The sequence below is a fragment of the Schistocerca cancellata genome, chromosome 3, assembly GCF_023864275.1.
Source record: "Schistocerca cancellata isolate TAMUIC-IGC-003103 chromosome 3, iqSchCanc2.1, whole genome shotgun sequence".
Lineage (NCBI taxonomy): Eukaryota > Metazoa > Arthropoda > Insecta > Orthoptera > Acrididae > Schistocerca > Schistocerca cancellata.
Window position 1 is genome coordinate 926664863 of NC_064628.1, and position 19438 is coordinate 926684300.

Below are 19438 nucleotides of genomic sequence, written 5' to 3' on the forward strand. Positions count from 1 at the left end.
CCTTATGTAAGCTACATCAGTGGATTTACGTTTGTTCGTTATGCAGTGAATCCTTTCGACGTGGAGAGGGATTTGTATGAAATAAATGTTCAGGTGCTAGAACTGGTTCCTAGTTGATTGAGAAAGGATACAGATTTAATATAAGCCAGTCGCGTGGGTGACAGATACGAGTAACCGGAAGTTTAGGTAACTTTAATGGAAAATTGATATTATATGGACGAAAGTTGAGTAGCAAAGCGAAGGGCGGACACGTGTGCAGAGCTAACGTCCAAGAGAGGCAGGGGCATGTGGGTGCCGCCATCTGTCCTGAAGCAGCTCTGTATACTACATAAAAGATTCGTTCAGAAACTAAAGAACTTTTTTCTCTACAGAAAATTTTATTTATTATAATTAAACGAAAGTTTATTTTACGTATTATTTCATAGGAAGCTACTTTTCCACGTAGTCACCGTTCGAATTTAGGCACTTATCGTAACGTTTCATCAGCTTTTCTATGCCTTCTGCATACTCAGTTGCTCCGAAGCTCTTCAACCACTGATTAACGGCTTCTTTAAGTTCATCATCACTTCAGTAGGGTTGCCCACTCAAAGAGTCTTTCAGTTTCGGGAATAAGTGATAACCACTTGGGACAAATTTCAGATTTTATGGCGGATGTTGAAACATTTCCCACTGAAACAGCCGAAGCAAGTCCTGTGTCACTCCCGCTTCAGGCCTACAGGCATTATCGTGAATTAGGATGACTGCACTGGTTAGCATTCCGCGTCGATTGTTTTTTAACGGTGCGGCGAAGTCATTTAAGCCGCTGACAGTAGGCCGCTGAATTTATGGTCTCACCTCAGTACGTACAGTCGACGAGCTGGACACACTTAGATCCCAAAACACCGCAGACATTATTTTTCTGGTGCTCAAAATTCTCGGTTCCATTCGGGATTGTGGCTGATGCCACTCCATTGTTTGACGCTTTGTCGCTCGTGTATCCAAATCTCATCACCAATGAGAATGTGATTCAAAAATTCATCACCATCTTTTCATGACAACTGGGAAATATCAATGCAGCTGCAGTTCGCTTGGTTTCGAGTTAGTCTGACAAAAATCGGTGAACCCACCTAGCACACTCTTCTTTTATGTCCCATACAAGCACTAACAATCTCGTTCAACAGAATTCTTGAAACGTCTGGAAAGGATGAGTGCTGTCCACTAACTGTGAAGCACCTGTCTTCCTAGATTTTTATTTCTGTCCATGCTTTGGGTCCGTCAGTCACCATAAAGGACAGGCCATAGTGATCTCCGTCGTGAACATTCTTCCGTTGGCCTTTAAACATGACACACCACTTCCAAGCTGTTACCATGAACTTCAGTTCTCTGTCGACAAATTTCTGTGGGTCGTACGTTTTGCGCGTTTAAAAAGCAGATAACACCGGTCAAATCACACTTGGTGGGATCATCAATTTTTTCGATTCATTTTAAAATGGCAAAACTAAGCAGTAAACAACCGCATTGTTTCGTAGCTACCATCAAACTGTGGTAGATGAGTACCAAAGTCAGTGGTCGTTCAGCGGTGATAGCGAGGGGACATGGTCACTTGTCAAAACAGAACGTTCTTCACTTTCCGCCAGACCGAAGAGACAAAATACCTTCAGAATCAGCTACCTAGACACTGAAATAATACATTCAGCGTTAACAAGACAGAATTTTTAGTAGATGTTGACTTTGGGAGTATTAATGTTTAGATGTGGGGCACTAAATAAATCTCTCTTAGATATTCTCGTACACTGTTACGTGGCGCTATCGATCTTCGTACATTCGTTCAACATGTTCCACTTCCTCAGAATATAATTGCAGCTGTACCACTCGGCCTATGCTGTACCGCTACTCATGACACATCACTACCGCCTACTATGCCTCTGACCCGAGAAGTCTTCTGTGATGTAAATCATTTGAACCCATTTCGTATAGACAGACGTTCCGAGTGTGGTAAGCGACAAGAAAACGGACTAACACACAACCGTTGCGTTGTATTCTTTTCTCAAGTGCCTGTACAACACCAACTATACGGTAGACGCAACAAAAAACTGTGTCATTTAGACTCCAGAAAATGTTAAATTATGAAAGGGGAAGAGATTTTCCTTTTTCACTAATGGATGAACATATATTTTTGATTTTTCAGCAAAGCTGCCATATTTGTGGCTCAAAAGGTCTAATTTGAGAAAGAATTATAATTTACAACTCACATAATTTATAGAACATGAACATGACACTCAGGTGAATATCTATCATTCCCTGATAGGCGGCTGTAGATAATCTCACGGGAATTTCTCTAGCATTTGGATGTCATGATCGCGTAAGCGCCTTTGTACTGCTTGAAATACGTAAGATGCACGCAGTGTCACCAGAGATTGAGTCATCTGGAGGCTTGCTTGGACCATCTCTGCTTTGCAAATGCGCGGGAGATTATGCGCACTGTTAATCGTGAGATACGGGGATGCAGTAGGCGGCAGTGGTATGTCATGAGTAACAGTACACCCTAGGCCGAGTGGTGCATTTGCAGTTATATTCTGAGGAAGTGGAACATATTGAATTACTGACTAATAGTTTGAGATGATGAGAGAGATTGAAGGATTTTGAGAAGCATATTTTAGTATGATTATTATGATGAGTAATAGAAGAGAATTTAATTTAAGGTAATTGATTTCAGATTTTGAACTTTATTACGGTAGCTTGTAGTTGCGTATTCTTGGTTTTGACATACTAAGACTTGCGTATAAGGAATGATAAACAGCTTTGCATAATTTTCGATGTGAATTTGGGGGTAGGAATAACTGTTGACTTTTCAATGTAATTTTTGAGGGTTGTATTTTGGAAACCATCTCAATATGTTCTAATGTGTGTGAAATCTTATGGGACTTAACTGCTAAGAACATCAGTCCCTAAGCTTACACACTACTTAACCTAAATTATCCTAAGGACAAACACACACCCATGCCCGAGGGAGGACTCGAACCTCCGCTGGGATCAGTTGCACAGTCCATTTCGCCTTAGAAAACATCTCAATTGATGTTAAGTACTACTTACGTTTGTCTAGTCAAGAACTGTAATTTTTTGTTATATTAATGTGAGTGAAGCAAAGAAAATCAGAAAACTAATTGTATATTATGTTTTGCTAGGTGTACCGGTATGAAATGAACGTTAAGATACAAATGTGTCGATAGGGAACATTTGTTGTGAACAAGCCTTAATTTTTTTTGATTGGTTGGTATGACATCTGCCAAAGACATTTAGTATACATCAAGTCATGGAACAAACAACATCATATGTTTTCATCGCGTTAACAATTTCGAATTTGGTATCAGAAAGTGATTATTTGCGAAAAGCACTAATTTTTTGTTTCCATTTGAAAAAAGTGCTGCAGAGTCGCATCGAATCGTGTTAACAATTTCGAATCTGCTACCAGAAAGTGATGATTTGCGAAAAGCACAAATTTTTTATTTTCATTGGAAAAAGGTGCTGCAGAGTCGCATCGAATGCCTGTCGAGGCATATGGTGATCATGCTCTGTCTGAAGCAACATGCAAAAGATGGTTTCAACAGTTCAGAAATAATGATTTTCATGTAAGAAATGAAGAACGGGGAAGACCACCAAAAAAGTTCGAAGACGCTGAATTGCAAGCAATATTGGATGGAGATGATACGTTGAGTCAGAAGCAAATGGCAGCAATGCTAAATGTTGCACAACAAACAATTTCTGACCGTTTGAAAGCTATGGGCTGGATCCAAAATTGTGGAAAATGGGCGCCACATGAATTGAATAAAAGACAGATGGAAAACCGAAAAACCATTTGTCAAATTTTGCTTCAAAGACATGAAAGAAAATCGATTTTGTTACCGGCGATGAAAAATGTATTTATTTTAAGAATCCTGAACGGGAAAAATCATGGGTTAATCCGGGACAACCATCAACATCGACTGCAAAACCAGATCCATTCGGTAAGAAGACAATGCCCTGTGTTTCGTGGGATCAGAAAGGTGTGGTGTATCATGAGCTTCTAAAACCCGGTGAAACTGTGAATACTAATCGCTACAGACAACAAATGATCAATTTGAACTATGCATTGATCGCAAAAAGACCAGAATGGGCCAGAAGACCGGGCAAAGTAATTTTTTAACAGACAATGCACCTGCACACAAAGCAAAACTGGTTCAGGGTACAATCAAAACACTTGGCTGGGAGCTGCTACGCCACCCGCCGTATTCACCTGACTTGTCCCCTTAAGACTACCATTTGTTTTCATCAATGGGACACGCATTGGCTAAGGAACACTTCGATTCCTACGAAGAAGTCGAAAATTGGGTGTCTGATTGGTTTGCTTCAAAAGACGTACATTTCTATTGGCGTGGTGTCCACAAATTGCCAGAAAGGTGGTCAAAATGTATAGAAAGCAATGGTCAGTACTTTGAGTAAAATGTTTTTACTTTTCAGTTCAAAATTAGTGTTTCATTTTCACAAAAAAACGCTCATTTCATACCGGTACACCTGGTAAATCATTCCATGTCATTGTCCCCATCCAAAGTCCATGCCAAAATATGATTATCATTAATATTTATCCAAGTTTACTTGTGAACTATGTATGTTTTGGACTTTCTAAAAAAAGAGAGCACATTGCACTAGGCACATGTCAGTAGTTAGTTTTAGCTCAGCAAACGCGACGCGCTTTGAAGAAAAGAGCACTAGCACGTTATTTCCATTGTGCGTCAGGTAGACCAAAATTAAGTAATAAAAAAGGGAACATTAAGTTTCGCCACTGTCAGTTTATCAGCTTAAAAGTTTAATGATTCACAATGCTGAATTCGGACAGTAGTCTTCAAATTACAAATGTTTAAACAGACAGCAAACCAAGTAGCCACTTTCAAGTTATTTTCTCGTATTCACATTTTGCAAAACTTTGTCGCAGTCGAATTCTTATTTTAAAAACTTACAAATACCTATGACGAAAGCTTATGAGAACGTACAAACAGATTACACTGTGAACAAATAAAAATTTTAATGAATAACATAGGTTTTATTAATTGTACTAAGGTACCATGCATTGCGTTTAAAAAGGTAATTTAGAACGTAAGTTCGGAATATTCTCGAGAGACCCACCCAACATCAAAACAAGCGTCTACGTCAAGTAAGGCCTATTAAGTTACTGGGATTGCAGAATAAGTCGATATAACGCAAAAAACATAACTTTTGTTCCTTCCTTGAGGAGTAAATACAATCGTCTTCCGACAAACCAAAGAATAACTTAGACAAATTTCTTATCAAACATCATCATAAATGACGACCTTTCTTGGTCACTCGATAGCAAATTTGTGAGAATAAATAAATCGTCGTTATTGCAGCCGATAATAGATGGCGAAGGGTTTGTATGGCCATCTATTTGTATACAAGTATCGAAGCAACGTCATCTTGAATATTGTATAAGAATTAGAGCCCCCGTTACGCAAGAATTATTAGTACCAAACGTACATCTCAGGCATGTTAAAGAGTGGTCGTTGAATGCGCTCTCTTCCTTCGAATAAATGATGTAAACGTATGCCAGTGGTATGTCTGATGACATTCCCTTGTATAGATCACCAAAGAAGCTGTGATCGGATTAACGCCAAAAATTTAAAGATCAGAAATCAGTTAATCAAAATATCCACGGGTGTGCTGCCGATCTATAGTGTCCAACGGGCACAATATTTCGGCGATCATACATGTCGCCATCATCAGGTGAACTGACGGACTGAGCTCCTGTGAACGTGCACAGGAGCTCAGTCCGTCAGTTCACCTGATGATGGCGACAAGTATGATCGCCGAAATATTGTGCCCGTTGGACACTATAGACCGGCAGCACACCCGTGGATATTTTAATTATCAAATACGCCGGGAGAAACTCAAGAATCACAGAAATCAGTTAACTCTTCTGTGCTTACTTTTAGTGATCTGATTTTAGCTTTTATGAGATCACTCGACAACTCACGCAGAGCGATCCCTCTTATTTATGTGCCTTCAAATAAAATATTGCATTTGCGAGGATACCCATACGACGGAAATTGTTCCGTTGATAATAAGGAACGTAGAAAGTACCAAAGACAACGAAGTCGTCCGTATAATGAATTCCGCTTGAAATTCCACTTTCAGTTTTTGTTATATTTTTAGTTGTTTTTTAATGTTCCCTCACCCGTTTCTGGTTAATGGCCTCCCTGTCACGCTAGGTCAACGCGTGCTTTGCATCGACAACGAATACTTAGTATTCTGAGAGAGCTGCTGCTGAATTCGGATTGGTACCTGCAACTTTCACATCTCAACTTTTTCACGGTCTGAAACTTTTATAATTACACTAGGGAAAGGATGTGCGGGGGGGAGGGGGACTAACATAATCATGGAAAGTGGATGTAAGCTACAGATGACGCAGCAGGTGTTACATGGAAAAAATCAGAAAACTTTGTAATTTTGGCTGAAAGCAAGGGCGAGACGCAGGAAATGACGAACTTTCTGCGTCAGGCATTAGTCTTCATGTTCCTTCCAACAAATACCGACATCGAGACGTAACAAGTTGCGACAAATTCTTGACAGTTAGGTACAGTGAGTAATGAAGACAAATAAGGACGGGGTATTTCATCAGTCACTGCAAATTTCAGTCTCACTTGGTCATAAGCTGTTAACGTATAATACTCTATATTACGTTCTGTGTTCGCCAGCCCATATTGACGTTGGAAAAACAAAAATAAAAAAATCATATTTAAAAACAATTCGGTTCAGAAAAATATATTCTCCGAGATGAAATGGACCTCAATAGCTTCGCGTAGGTACATGTAAAATCTGTTTCCGTACTCCGCAGCATCTGTTCTGTAGAATAGATAGTGTACATCTGATGCAGCTCCTTCGCTATGAAGTTTGGTGTGTTATTCGTTTCCCATGCTGCCTGTCGGGGATCAGCTGTAAAGTGCGAAGCCGGCCGTGGTGGCCGTGCAGTTCTAGGCGCTCCAGTCCGGAGCCGCGCTGCTGCTTCGGTCGCAGGTTCGAATCCTGCCTCGGGTATGGATGTGTGTGATGTCCTTAGGTTAGTTAGGTTTAAGTAGTTCTAAGTTCTAGGGGACTGATGACTACAGCAGTTGAGTCCCATAGTGCTCAGAGCCATTTCAACCATTTAGTAAAGTGCGAAGAAACACATGTGCAAAATAAAATAAAAATTACAATAAATTTTTGGGAGATGGGAGGTGAGCATACCATCATCCTACACACACACACACACACACACACACACACACACACACACTCACGTGTATGAAATTAAGTGAAAAAGCTGAACTCCGCCCGAACAGGCCATGAAGGCCCAAAGGCTCCGACCGGCCACCGTGTCGCCCTCGGCCCATGCGGATATGGAGGGCATGTGGTCAGTAAACCGCTCTCCCGGCGGTATGGCGGTCTACGAGACTGGACCGCTACCTCTCAAGCAGAGCCTCAGCTTGCCTCACAAGGGCTGAGTGCACCCAGCTTGCCAACAGCGCTCGGCAGACCGAATGGTCACCCATCCAAGTGCTAGCCCAGACCGACATCGCTTATCTTCGGTGATCTGGCGGTAACCGATGTTAGCACATCCGCGAGGCGGTTGGCTGAAATTAAGTAACTATTAACAAATAAACACATCCTTGTAGTAGGATTCATCCGAAAATAAACACAATAAGAAAGCCATCCCCACGAGTTTTCTAAAGGCTAATGGACGTATTTAACTGGCGGCATGTCCAGAAAGGGTTTAACGCAGTCCGCATAAATCGTTGAAAAATTACGTATTACTTATCCCAGAACCTCCGTTTCATATTCGAGCGCTGCATGTACAGGGTTATTATAAATGATTGAAGCGATTTCACAGCTCTACAATAACTTTATTATTTGAGATATTTTCACAATGCTTTGCACACACATACAAAAACTCAAAAAGTTTTTTTTGGCATTCACAGATGTTCGATATGTGCCCCTTTAGTGATTCGGCAGACATCAAGCCGATACTCAAGTTCCTCCCACACTCGGCGCAGCATGTCCGCATCAATGAGATCGAAAGCATCGTTGATGCGAGCTCGCAGTTCTGGCACGTTTCTTGGTAGAGGAGGTTTAAACACTGAATCTTTCACATAACCCCACAGAAAGAAATCGCATGGGGTTAAGTCGGGAGAGCGTGGAGGCCATGACATGAATTGCTGATCATGATCTCCACCACGACTGATCCATTGGTTTTCCAATCTTCTGTTTAAGAAATGCCGAACATCATGATGGAAGTGCGGCGGAGCGCCATCCTGTTGAAAGATGAAGTCGGCGTTGTCGGTCTGCAGTTGTGGCATGAGCCAATTTTCCAGCATGTCCAGATACACGTGTCCTGTAACGTTTTTTTCGCAGAAGAAAAAGGGGCCGTAAACTTTAAACCGTGAGATTGCACAAAATACGTTAACTTTTGGTGAATTGCGAATTTGCTGCACGAATGCGTGAGGATTCTCTACCGCCCAGATTCGCACATTGTGTCTGTTCACTTCACCATTAAGAAAAACTGTTGCTTCATCACTGAAAACAAGTTTCGCACTGAACGCATCCTCTTCCATGAGCTGTCGCTACCGCGCCGAAAATTCAAAGCGTTTGACGTTGTCATCGGGTGTCAGGGCTTGTAGCAATTGTAAACGGTAAGGCTTCTGCTTTAGCATTTTCCGTAAGATTTTCCAAACCGTCAGCTGTGTGTACGTTTAGCTCCCTGCTTGCTTTATTCGTCGACTTCCGCGGGCTACGCGTGAAACTTGCCCGCACGCTTTCAACCGTTTCTTCGCACACTGCAGGCCGACCCGTTGATTTCCCCTTACAGAGGTATCCAGAAGCTTTAAACTGCGCATACCGTCGCCGAATGGAGTTAGCAGTTGGTGGATCTTTGTTGAACTTCGTCCTGAAGTGTCGTTGCACTGTTATGACTGACTGATGTGAGTGCATTTCAAGCACGACAAACGCTTTCTCGGCTCCTGTCGCAATTTTGTCTCACTGAGCTCTCGAGCGCTCTGGCGGCAGAAACCTGAAGTGCAGCTTCAGCCGAACAAAACTTTATGAGTTTTTCTACGTATCTCTAGTGTGTCGTGACCATATGTCAATGAATGGAGCTACAGTGAATTTATGAAATCGCTTCAATCATTTGTAATAGCCCTGTAGATGTGTTCTTTCAACGTTGTCTGACAGTTATTAATATACAGGTTGAGTGGCTAACTATCGCCGCCAAGAATAACTCCGAAAGTATGATTGGGAGTTGCATGGGACTACGGGGGCCATAATATGACGATGGTTTTTTGTGGCGAGGTGGTGTCCCTTCAGAGATATGAAGGTCAACTTGGTTTTTTTTATGAGATGCTGTAGTTTGATACTTATTTTCTGATAGCGGCTATCGAGACGAATCCGATCATGGGTAACAGTAAGGTCTTCGTAGGTCAACGAAGGTCACAACTGTGGCATGAACGTCCATTTACTGAAGATGTTCGAGTTGATGACCATTGGTATGAATGCAGAACTGCAATCTTCTTATCTTGGATTGAATGGTATTCCTTATCACATCGGACATATCGAAAGACATTACATGATATGTAATGGAAAAGATGACCAGCGAACAGCGTATAACTATTGTCCCAGGCAGTCGGGAGCGATTTCCAGTCCGTTTGCAGAATTTATACTATATCGACAGTGTGGAGAAGCAATCGTTATGTACAATAATGCAGTCTTTTTTCTAATCTGATTACTGATTTGGATTTGTTATCTGTGTAAGATCTGGTGCGCTATAGTGTTGATAACATCTCTGCAAACTGAAGGCCGTGTTCCGACTTCTTTTCTGTCAGGTGGGAGCATCGCAATGACTGAGTCACAGCAAATGCTGCCGGTCGATGCAGCTAAGGTATCATTGTGGATGTTTGCCCAGTTCCTTTGTCGATAGGTAGTTAACATTCGATGGGTTGGGTGTGTGTAGATTAGCATCGTGTTGATGTCGGCGTGCTATGTTTAGAATTTCTTCCCCAATACAGCTGATTTCTTAATAGTCGTCAATCATATATCAAATGGCTCTGAGAACTATGGGACTCAACATATTACGTCATAAGTCCCCTACAACTTAGAACTACTTAAACCTAACTAACCTAAGGACATTACACACACCCATGCCCGAGGCAGGATTCGAACCTGCGACCGTAGCATTCCCACGGTTCGGGACTGCAGCGCCAGAACCGCTAGACCACCGCGGCCGGCTGTCAATCATATATCCCATCAGTCCATGACGAATTGCGTAGGATGAATATGGACTGGCGGACTCGGGTTTCGGGGTTAGCGGACGTGGTTTAGGCTGTCTGAGATATTTCACTCTCAATCAGCGAGGACCTTATAATACTTTTAAATCGCCGTTCCCTGTAGGCGCCGAATGTTGGAGAGCGAGTTCTCGAAAATCAGAGGTCGTTATGTGCAACTGGCAACTTCGAGGATGTAAGTACGCGTTGAACTGTGTCGACTACATTCTAATGTGAGCACGATGGATTGGGAGAGTCATTCCATAACTAAACAAACATGTATACTGAAAGCAACGCCCAATGCAGCGAACTGAAACTTTTGTGTTAATTGAGAAGTTCACGAAGATTACGTATGTGGTGTCACCGCCAGACACCACACTTGCTAGGTGGTAGCCTTTAGATCGGCTGCGGTCCGTAGTATACGTCGGACCCGCGTGTCGCCACTATCAGTGATTGCAGACCGAGCGCCGCCACAGGTCTAGAGAGACTTCCTAGCACTCACCCCAGTGGTGCAACCGACTTTGCTAGCGATGGTTCACTGACAGAATACGCTCTCATTTGCCGAGACGATAGTTAGCATAGCCTTCAGCTACGTCATTTGCTACGACCTAGCAAGGCGCCATTACCAGTTACTATTGATGCTGTAAAACATGTATCGTCAAGAGCGATGTCCACCATTAATGGATTAAAGTTAAATATTCTACCAGCTACGTCAGTTTTTTCTACATTCTAATTTCCTTGTCCTGTTCCAGACCTCACGCCAGCCAGCGTGAGCTAAAACGCGTGCCTTTCGGCTTCCTCTCATACCGGGTTGGCTCTCTTGCCAATCCACAACAACGTAAACATAAAGTCCAAGGTTATATTGTTGTGTTGGCTCGAGGAAACTCGTTTTGAAAACTTGCGTTCTGTGATCCGGTTTTTACTTTCGAAGAGCATATAGCCGTCAAAATATTCAGTCGGGTGAACTTCGTGTGGCTGAACGGTATGGTGCACGTCTTTCAACTAGACACCTTTTCGCCTAATTGTGCGCTCCTAATCTATCCCACTTATCCAATCGGGGATTACAGCTATAATGTGGAATCTGGAACAAGTATCATTCCTGACGAATCATCACGTCATTGAAAGGTGAAGGCTAAACTACAGGTTGACTGGAAAATAGGCATGGTTTGACCGGAATTCGATTCAGCGACTCTGAGGTTTCCCATGCACGCGCTTCATCACTAGACCACCAGAGACGAGATGAACAAACAGTACTTCAGCAGTTACATATCCATGCCAGTTTTTCGTGTAGTTGAAAAAGTCTGGAAGTGACCACATAAGCGCAGCCGACGAATGCCACTCCAGGCGTAAGCAGTATTGACCTGGGCGTCGCGAGCTCGTCTTGATTCACTTTTCCAAGGAGACCGACGACTTACAATCCAGAATGTTGCTGAAAAACATCTGGTAAGTATTGACACAACTCATTCCATCATTCAGAGCAAACTGAAATACCATAAGACATTTGTAAGGTAGGGTAACGTGAGAGCTGACTGACTGTCATTCACAATCAACAGAGTGTTCTTAAATTGTAATCATTTATTTGGCGGTACATAACGTTCACCAATATCCGTCCCATTCGGATAATTCTCTCGTGGCGCGACGTTTTTCTTTGTCTTAGGGTGTATATACGTCCTATGTTCCCTCGCTTTGACTTTTCCGCTAAGCTGATGCTTCCGGAGTAGTCCACTGTCTCTAAGCTGTTCTTGGTTTTTGATTATAAAGTTCAGAGAACTACAGTGCTTATTTAAAGCAAGTGTACATCTGTCGTTAAAATTGAATTTTGTGCGCCCAAGTCGTTTCTAAGTGTCATTTCTCGTGCCAAACAAGGTACTCATGTGTGATTCAGTTGTGAAACCAGAATCTGTAGCGATAGTACCGCTGGAGCATCCGACAGCTGTGCCGTTGCCGAGCGCACATTCCCAGGCGCCGGGAGATAGTAATCTGTCCTTTGTCAAAGTCGCTTATGTCAGTTCGTGCGGTGAGCAGTGGTTATAACGTTTTGGTTCTTTATTGTGTACTCTCTCTCTCTCTCTCTCTCTCTCTCCCTCTCTGTTAATCGATGCATCACTTGCCGTATTCTCCAAGCATCGGGCCATAGCGTCACGTGGTCATTTTACCGTGCCTGCAAGGGTACTGGTTCCTGCACAATGGCCTGGACAAGAGCAGTGACCTTATCTGATACATGCTACATAGGGTTTTAGATGTATAGGTACAGATATTTTGACAACTGGTACTTAATATGTACTCATTTCAGTGCGGTAGATGATTTTTCTCTCCGTCTAAAAGTCTTCGCACAGAAAAATCATAATTTACTACCTGATGTTTTGCGGACTGTCGTAATTGTGCCCTGTAGTGGACTATGATTGTCAGTGTAGACTGTCTGTTTTGCGTCTACGCGTCTACACTTCAAATCCTGACTTGCTGCGCAGGTGACAACACAGATATTTGTAATGCCTGTAATTATTAGTCTGAAATTGAAGTAAATAATGACGCGACGTTTCTCGGTACACTGTCCTGAGTCACCAACAGAAATACACTCATGTTCATAAATTAAGTATACTGCTGATACATGGTGATACAACGCTCTGGTGGGCGGTGTGCGGGCTTCAATCACCTCGGGGTAAGACCATGCGGTACACCTGACCTGCGGTCGTCGCACGGTGGCGATGGCAGCAGTCCACATACGCAGTGGTGTGTTGGTGGATGTCAGAGTACGGTGCACGGAGTAAGTGTGCAGACGTTTTCAGACGTGCTAATGGTGACTGTGTGTTGAAAATGGCGCAAAGAGCACACATTGATTACGTTATGAAGGGTAGGATGCTAGGGCGACTGGAGGCTGGTCACACACAACAGGTCGTAGCACGGGCTATCCGTGTGCCACAAAGTGTGATCTCAACATCATGGCAACAATTCCAGCAGACAGGAAACGTGGTCAGGCGCTACAGTACGGGACGTCCACAGTGTACAACACCACCAGAAGAGCGATATCTCACCATCAGTGCCCGCAGACGGCCGCGGGGTACTACAGGTAGTCTTGCTCGGGACCTTACCGCAGCCACTGGAACAGTTGTCTCCAGACACACAGTCTACAGTCAACTGAACAGACAAGGTTTATTCGCCCAGAGACCTGCGAGGTGCATTCAACTGGCCCCTCGCCACACGAGAAGCCGTAATGCCTGGTGTCAATAACACCGTACATGGTCATTGGAACAGAGGTCCCAAGTCCCAAGTAATACCCACGGACGAGTCCAGGTACAGTCTGAATAGTGATTCTCGCCGGGTTTTCATCTGGCGTGAACCATGAACCAGATACCATCCCCTTAATGTCCTTGAAAGGGACCTGTATGGAGGTCGTGGTTTGATGGTGTGGGGTGGGATTATGATTAGTGCACGTCTTTGCATGTCTTTGACAGAGGAACTGTAACACGTCTTAAAACTCCTACCACACTTCAGGAGCTCCGACAGGTACTGGTGCAAGAATGGGAAGATATACCCCAGCAGTTGCTCGACCACCTGATCCAGAGTGTGCCAACCCGTTGCGCGGCCTGTGCACGTGTACATGATGATCATATCCCATATTGATGTCGGGGTACATTCGCAGGAAACTTTGGCGTTTCGTATCACATGTGTTTCGGGACGGTTTTCTCAACTTATCACCAATACGTGAACTTACAGATCTGTGTCGTGTGTGTTCCCTATGTGCCTATGCTATTAGCGCCAGTTTTGTGTAGTGCCACGTTGCGTGGCACCACATTCTGCAATTATCCTTAATTTATGAGTATGAGTGTATATGCACTTAACACTCTGTATATGGATACCACAGTTTCGCCATTTGTCTTCTATAGTGAGGAAATCAGGAATTTTTTTACGAAACTAGCACTTGGCGAGGTCTGTAATCGAGAGCCTTTACTCAAATCATTTTTAAGTAAATCACTGTTGCGAACAAGACCTGGTGGATCGTTCCCCGATATAATCCATAGGAAAATACGCAAACAACAAGTACCTTAGTTAATTGTTCAATTAAAAAATAAATAATTTGAGCTATACAGATCAATCTTTCTACATAGTTTCACATATATTCTTACTGCCTTAAAAAGCAAATCAGTTAACACTAGAAATATTCAGAGAAGAGCCAATATTAGTTACAAGAGCAAACTAACCTGATAATTCACGTAACCTAACATTTACGAATTAATTAAATAAATAAGTAGCGTAGAATGTCAATCAACTACAACAATGTAATTACAGACGCCATATTTATACATGTATAGCTGGTCTCCATCGATTGTATTATAGAATACACTGAGGTGACAAAATTCATGGGATAGGACATATACAGATGGTGATAGGATCGCGTGCACAAGGTATAAAACGGCAGTCCATTAGCGGAGTTGTCATTTGTAGTCAGGATATTAATGTAAAATGGTATCCCTCAAGATAATGGGCGCACGACGGGAATTCGCAGACTTTGAACGCGGAACGGAAGTTGGAGCTGGACGCAGGCGTCATTCCATTTCGTAAATCGTTAAGGGATTCAATATTCCGAGATCCACGGTGTCAAGAGTGCGCCGAGAATATCAGATTTCAGGTATTGCCTCTCACTAACCACAATTCAGTGGCCAAGTGATTTCACTTGGCCGGCCGCGGTGGTCTAGCGGTTCTGGCGCTGTAGTCCGGAACCGCGGGACTGCTACGGTCGCAGGTTCGAATCCTGCCTCGGGCATGGATGTGTGTGGTGTCCTTAGGTTAGTTAGGTTTAAGTAGTTCTAAGTTCTAGGGGACTTATGACCTAAGATATTGAGTCCCATAGTGCTCAGAGCCACTTGAACCATTTTGATTTCACTTGCCGACCAATAGCAGCGGTGTTTGCGTAGACTTTTTAGTGGTAAGAGACAAGCAACACTGAGTGAAATAACTCAGAAATCAGTGTGGGAAGAACGGTGGCCATATCCGTGAGAGCACTGCGGCGAAATTTGGCGTTAATGGGCTATGGCAGCAGAAGACTGAAGCGAGTGCCTTTGCTAACAGCACGACTTCGCCTGTAGCGTCTCTCCTCGGATCGGGACGATAACGGTTGAGCCCATTCAGATGAATCCCGATTTCAGTTGGTAAGAGTTAATGGCAGGATGCGAGTATGGGGAATACCCCACGATACGAGGTGCATTCAAGTTCTAAGGCCTCCGATTTTTTTTCTCCAGTCTGGAAAGAAATAGAAACATGCGCATTGTTTTAAAATGAGGCCGCGTTCATTGTCAATACGTCCCAGAGATGGCAGCACCGTACGGCAGATGGAATTTTACCGCCAGCGGCGAGAATGAGAACTGTTTTAAATTCTTAAAATGGCGACGTTTTCCTTACTTGAACAGCGTGCAATCATTCGTTTTCTGACTCTGCGTGGTGTGAACCCAATTGAAATTCATCGACAGTTGAAGGAGACATGTGGTGACGGAGTTATGGATCTGTCGAAAGTGCGTTCGTGGGTGCGACAGTTTAATGAAGGCAGAACATCGTGTGACAACAAACCGAAACAACCTCGGGCTCGCACTAGCCGGTCTGACGACACGATCGAGAAAGTGGAGATAATTGTTTTGGGGGATCGTTGAATGACTGTTGAACAGATCGCGTCCAGAGTTGGCTTTTCTGTGGGTTCTGTGCACAAGATCCTGCATGACGACCTGAAAATGCTAAAAGTGTCATCCAGGTGGGTGCCACGAATGCTGACGGACGACCACACGGCTGCCCGTGTGGCACGTTGCCGAGCAATGTTGACGCGCGACGACAGCATGATTGGGACTTTCTTTTCGTCGGTTGTGACAATGGATGAGACGTGGATGCCATTTTTCAATCCAGAAACAAAGCGCCAGTCAGCTCAATGGAAGCACACAGATTCACCGCCACCAAAACAATTTCGGGTAACCGCCAGTGCTGAAAAAATGATGGTGTCCATGTTCTGGGACAGCGAGGGCGTAATCCTTACCCATTGCGTTCCAAAGGGCACTACGGTAACAGGTGCTTCCTACGAAAATGTTTTGATGAACAAATTCCTTCCTGCACTGCAACAAAAACGCCCGGGAAGGGCTGCGCGTGTGCTGTTTCACCAAGACAACGCACCCGCACATCGAGCTAACGATACGCAACAGTTTCTTCGTGATAACAACTTTGAAGTGATTCCTCATGCTCCCTACTCACCTGACCTGGCTCCTAGTGGCTTTTGGCTTTTTCCAACAATGAAAGACACTCTCCGTGGCCGCACATTCACCAGCCGTGCTGCTATTGCCTCAGCGATTTTCCAGTGGTCAAAACAGACTCCTAAAGAAGCCTTCGCCGCTGCCGTGGAATCATGGCGTCAGCGTTGTGAAAAATGTGTACGTCTGCAGGGCGATTACGTCGAGAACTAACGCCAGTTTCATCGATTTCGGGTGAGTAGTTAATTAGAAAAAAAATCGGTGGCCTTAGAATTTGAATGCACCTCGTACCATAGATCCGACAAGGCACTGTGCAAGGTGATAGTGGCTCCATAGTGGTCTGGGCTTTAGTTATATTGCATTGAATGGGTCTTGTGGCCAACTGAACAAATCATTGCCTGGGAATGATTATGTTCGGTTAGTTGGAGACCATTTGCAGTTATTCATGGACCTTACGTTCGCAAACAATGATGGAATTTTTAAGGATAAAAGTGCGCCATGGCACCACGACGCAACGGTTCGCTATTCGTTTGAAGGACACTCTTTACAGTTGGAGCGAATGGTTTGGCCACTCAGACCACCCAGTATGGGACACAACTGCGAGGTCAGTTCGGACACAAAACTCTGCAACGTGAACACTTTCGCTGTTATGGACATCTATAGAGGTAGTATGGCTCAATATTTTCTCAGGGGACTGCTGACGACTTGTGGAGTCCATACCACATCGCGTTGCTGTACCTTTCCGGGAAGAGAAAAAGGTCTGACACTATATTTGTCGGCATCCCTTAAGTTTTGTCACATCAGTGTATACGAAACTTAATTTACTATCGAATGCTTGCTTAATGCCCCCCCCCCCCCCCCATTTATTATAGGTACCCTGAGGCAAAAGAAACGACGCACCGCAAAGGTATGAGACATGTCCCGGTAGATGTGATGTACGTGTACAGACAAACAAACGGTTACAGTTTCAGAAACAGCGGATGAATTATTCTGGAGAAAGAACTTCACAAACAGAGCAAGTCAATAGCGTGTTGGTCCACTCTGCCCCTTATGCAGAAACCGTGGCATTCACTGATAGAGATTTTAGGTGTCTTTCTGAATTATATCGTGCTAAATTTTGTCCATTCAGCGCGTAAGATCGTCAAGTTCCCAAGGTGATTTGAGGGTCCTGCCCATAACGGTCCAAACGTTCGCAAATGGAGAAGGATCTGGCAACCTCACTGGGCAAAGTAAGGTTTGATAAGCAGTAAAAACTCTGACCTCTGCAGGTGGGCGTTATCTTGCTGAAATGTAAGCCGATGTTGGCTTGCGATAAAGGGCAACAAAACGGGGCGTAGAATATCGTCCACGTACAGCTATTCTGCAAGGGAACCGCGAATGCAAAGGGGTCCAACTATGAAAGGAAATGGTCATGACTCCTGTTGTTGGACCTTTCGGTGGCTGATAAACTGGGATCCCACCACCGTCCGGGGCAGCTCCAGATACGTCTTCAGCCTATTATGTCCGTTACTGGAGAGGAATAACTTGAGTGATGAGTCCACTTCGAAGTGAGCCTCGATGAGCTCGATGAGCAGCAAAGACATGTCTGAAAGAACAGATACCACACATTCATATATCTGAGCCATCTCGATGGGCCGGCCGCGGTGGCCGAGCGGTTCTAAGCGCTTCAGTCAAGAACCCTGCGACTGCTATGGTCGCAGGTTCGAATCCTGCGTTGGGCATGGATATGTGTGATATCCTTAGGTTAGTTAGGTTTAAATAATTCTAAGTTGTAGGAGACTGATGACCTCAGATGTTACGTCCCATAGTGCTCAGAGCCATTTGAACCATCTCGATGGGCTATGAATCCACCACTGTCAGTGGGAATGCACAATCTCATCGACCTTCTGCGGGAATCTCAAAGTAGCGAGCATACAGAACATGGACCGGTACTGTAGACAGATTGCACTAGGCGGAAACGTGGGTCAGGCGAGGGGCTTTACTGAGATACTCGCAGTCCGTACAACTGCAGTACACGCTGTGTCCTGGTGGCCCAGTGGTTAACGCAACTGCCCAGTAAGCAGGAAATCCTGGGCTCGAATCCTGGTCTGGCACACATTTTCAGCTGGCTCAACTGACTCCGCACAAATGAGAAACACACATGAATAATGGTTACATGTATAGAATGGCGTTAGTCCTACATATGTGGTTTGCGCTGAAATGTTAATTATTAATACACTTCATGCCAGTCTGAAATTTTTGCATCGGTTTACAGTTTCAATAGCCTATAGTGTAGCTCCTCAGTTGGTATCACTGCGCTGAATGCAACCCATGCAAATTCTCACCTCATGCGAGTTCTCACCTAAAGGAAAAATCCCTGCCTCTGGGTACTCTGCATGCCTGTGAGGCAAGCTGACAACTCAGCTACAGGCAGAGATGTAACATTTAATGCGTAAGAAACAGTCGACCCAGTATAAAGTGTACTATTCGGTTAAGTAAATAAATAAATAATTTACGTCATGGGGCTACGTATGCATGCTGGGAACGCTGGGTGGTCAGTCATTTATCCATAAAAGACGCAATCATTTAACCACTCATCCTCTATCCATAAGCGCCCATTTATCCATTCAGCTGATATGTTCAGGGTAGCCAGAAACTGTCTGAAAAGCTTGTAAGGGATAGGTTACTTGGAGAAATAATTGTTAAGAAAAAATTCAATACTTTGTGCTGAGTCCGAGTCAATTAGCATTTCTCATGCGCAAGCGATTTGCCCAGACACTGTGTCGCCAAACGTGCTTTCCTAGAGCCGAACAGGGAACGATACAAAAACTGATCATCGGACGGTAGTAAGGATCGAAGCAGAGCCAAAGACTGAGTAGTCCCATGCGATACCATCTTCGCTATGAGAACAACTGA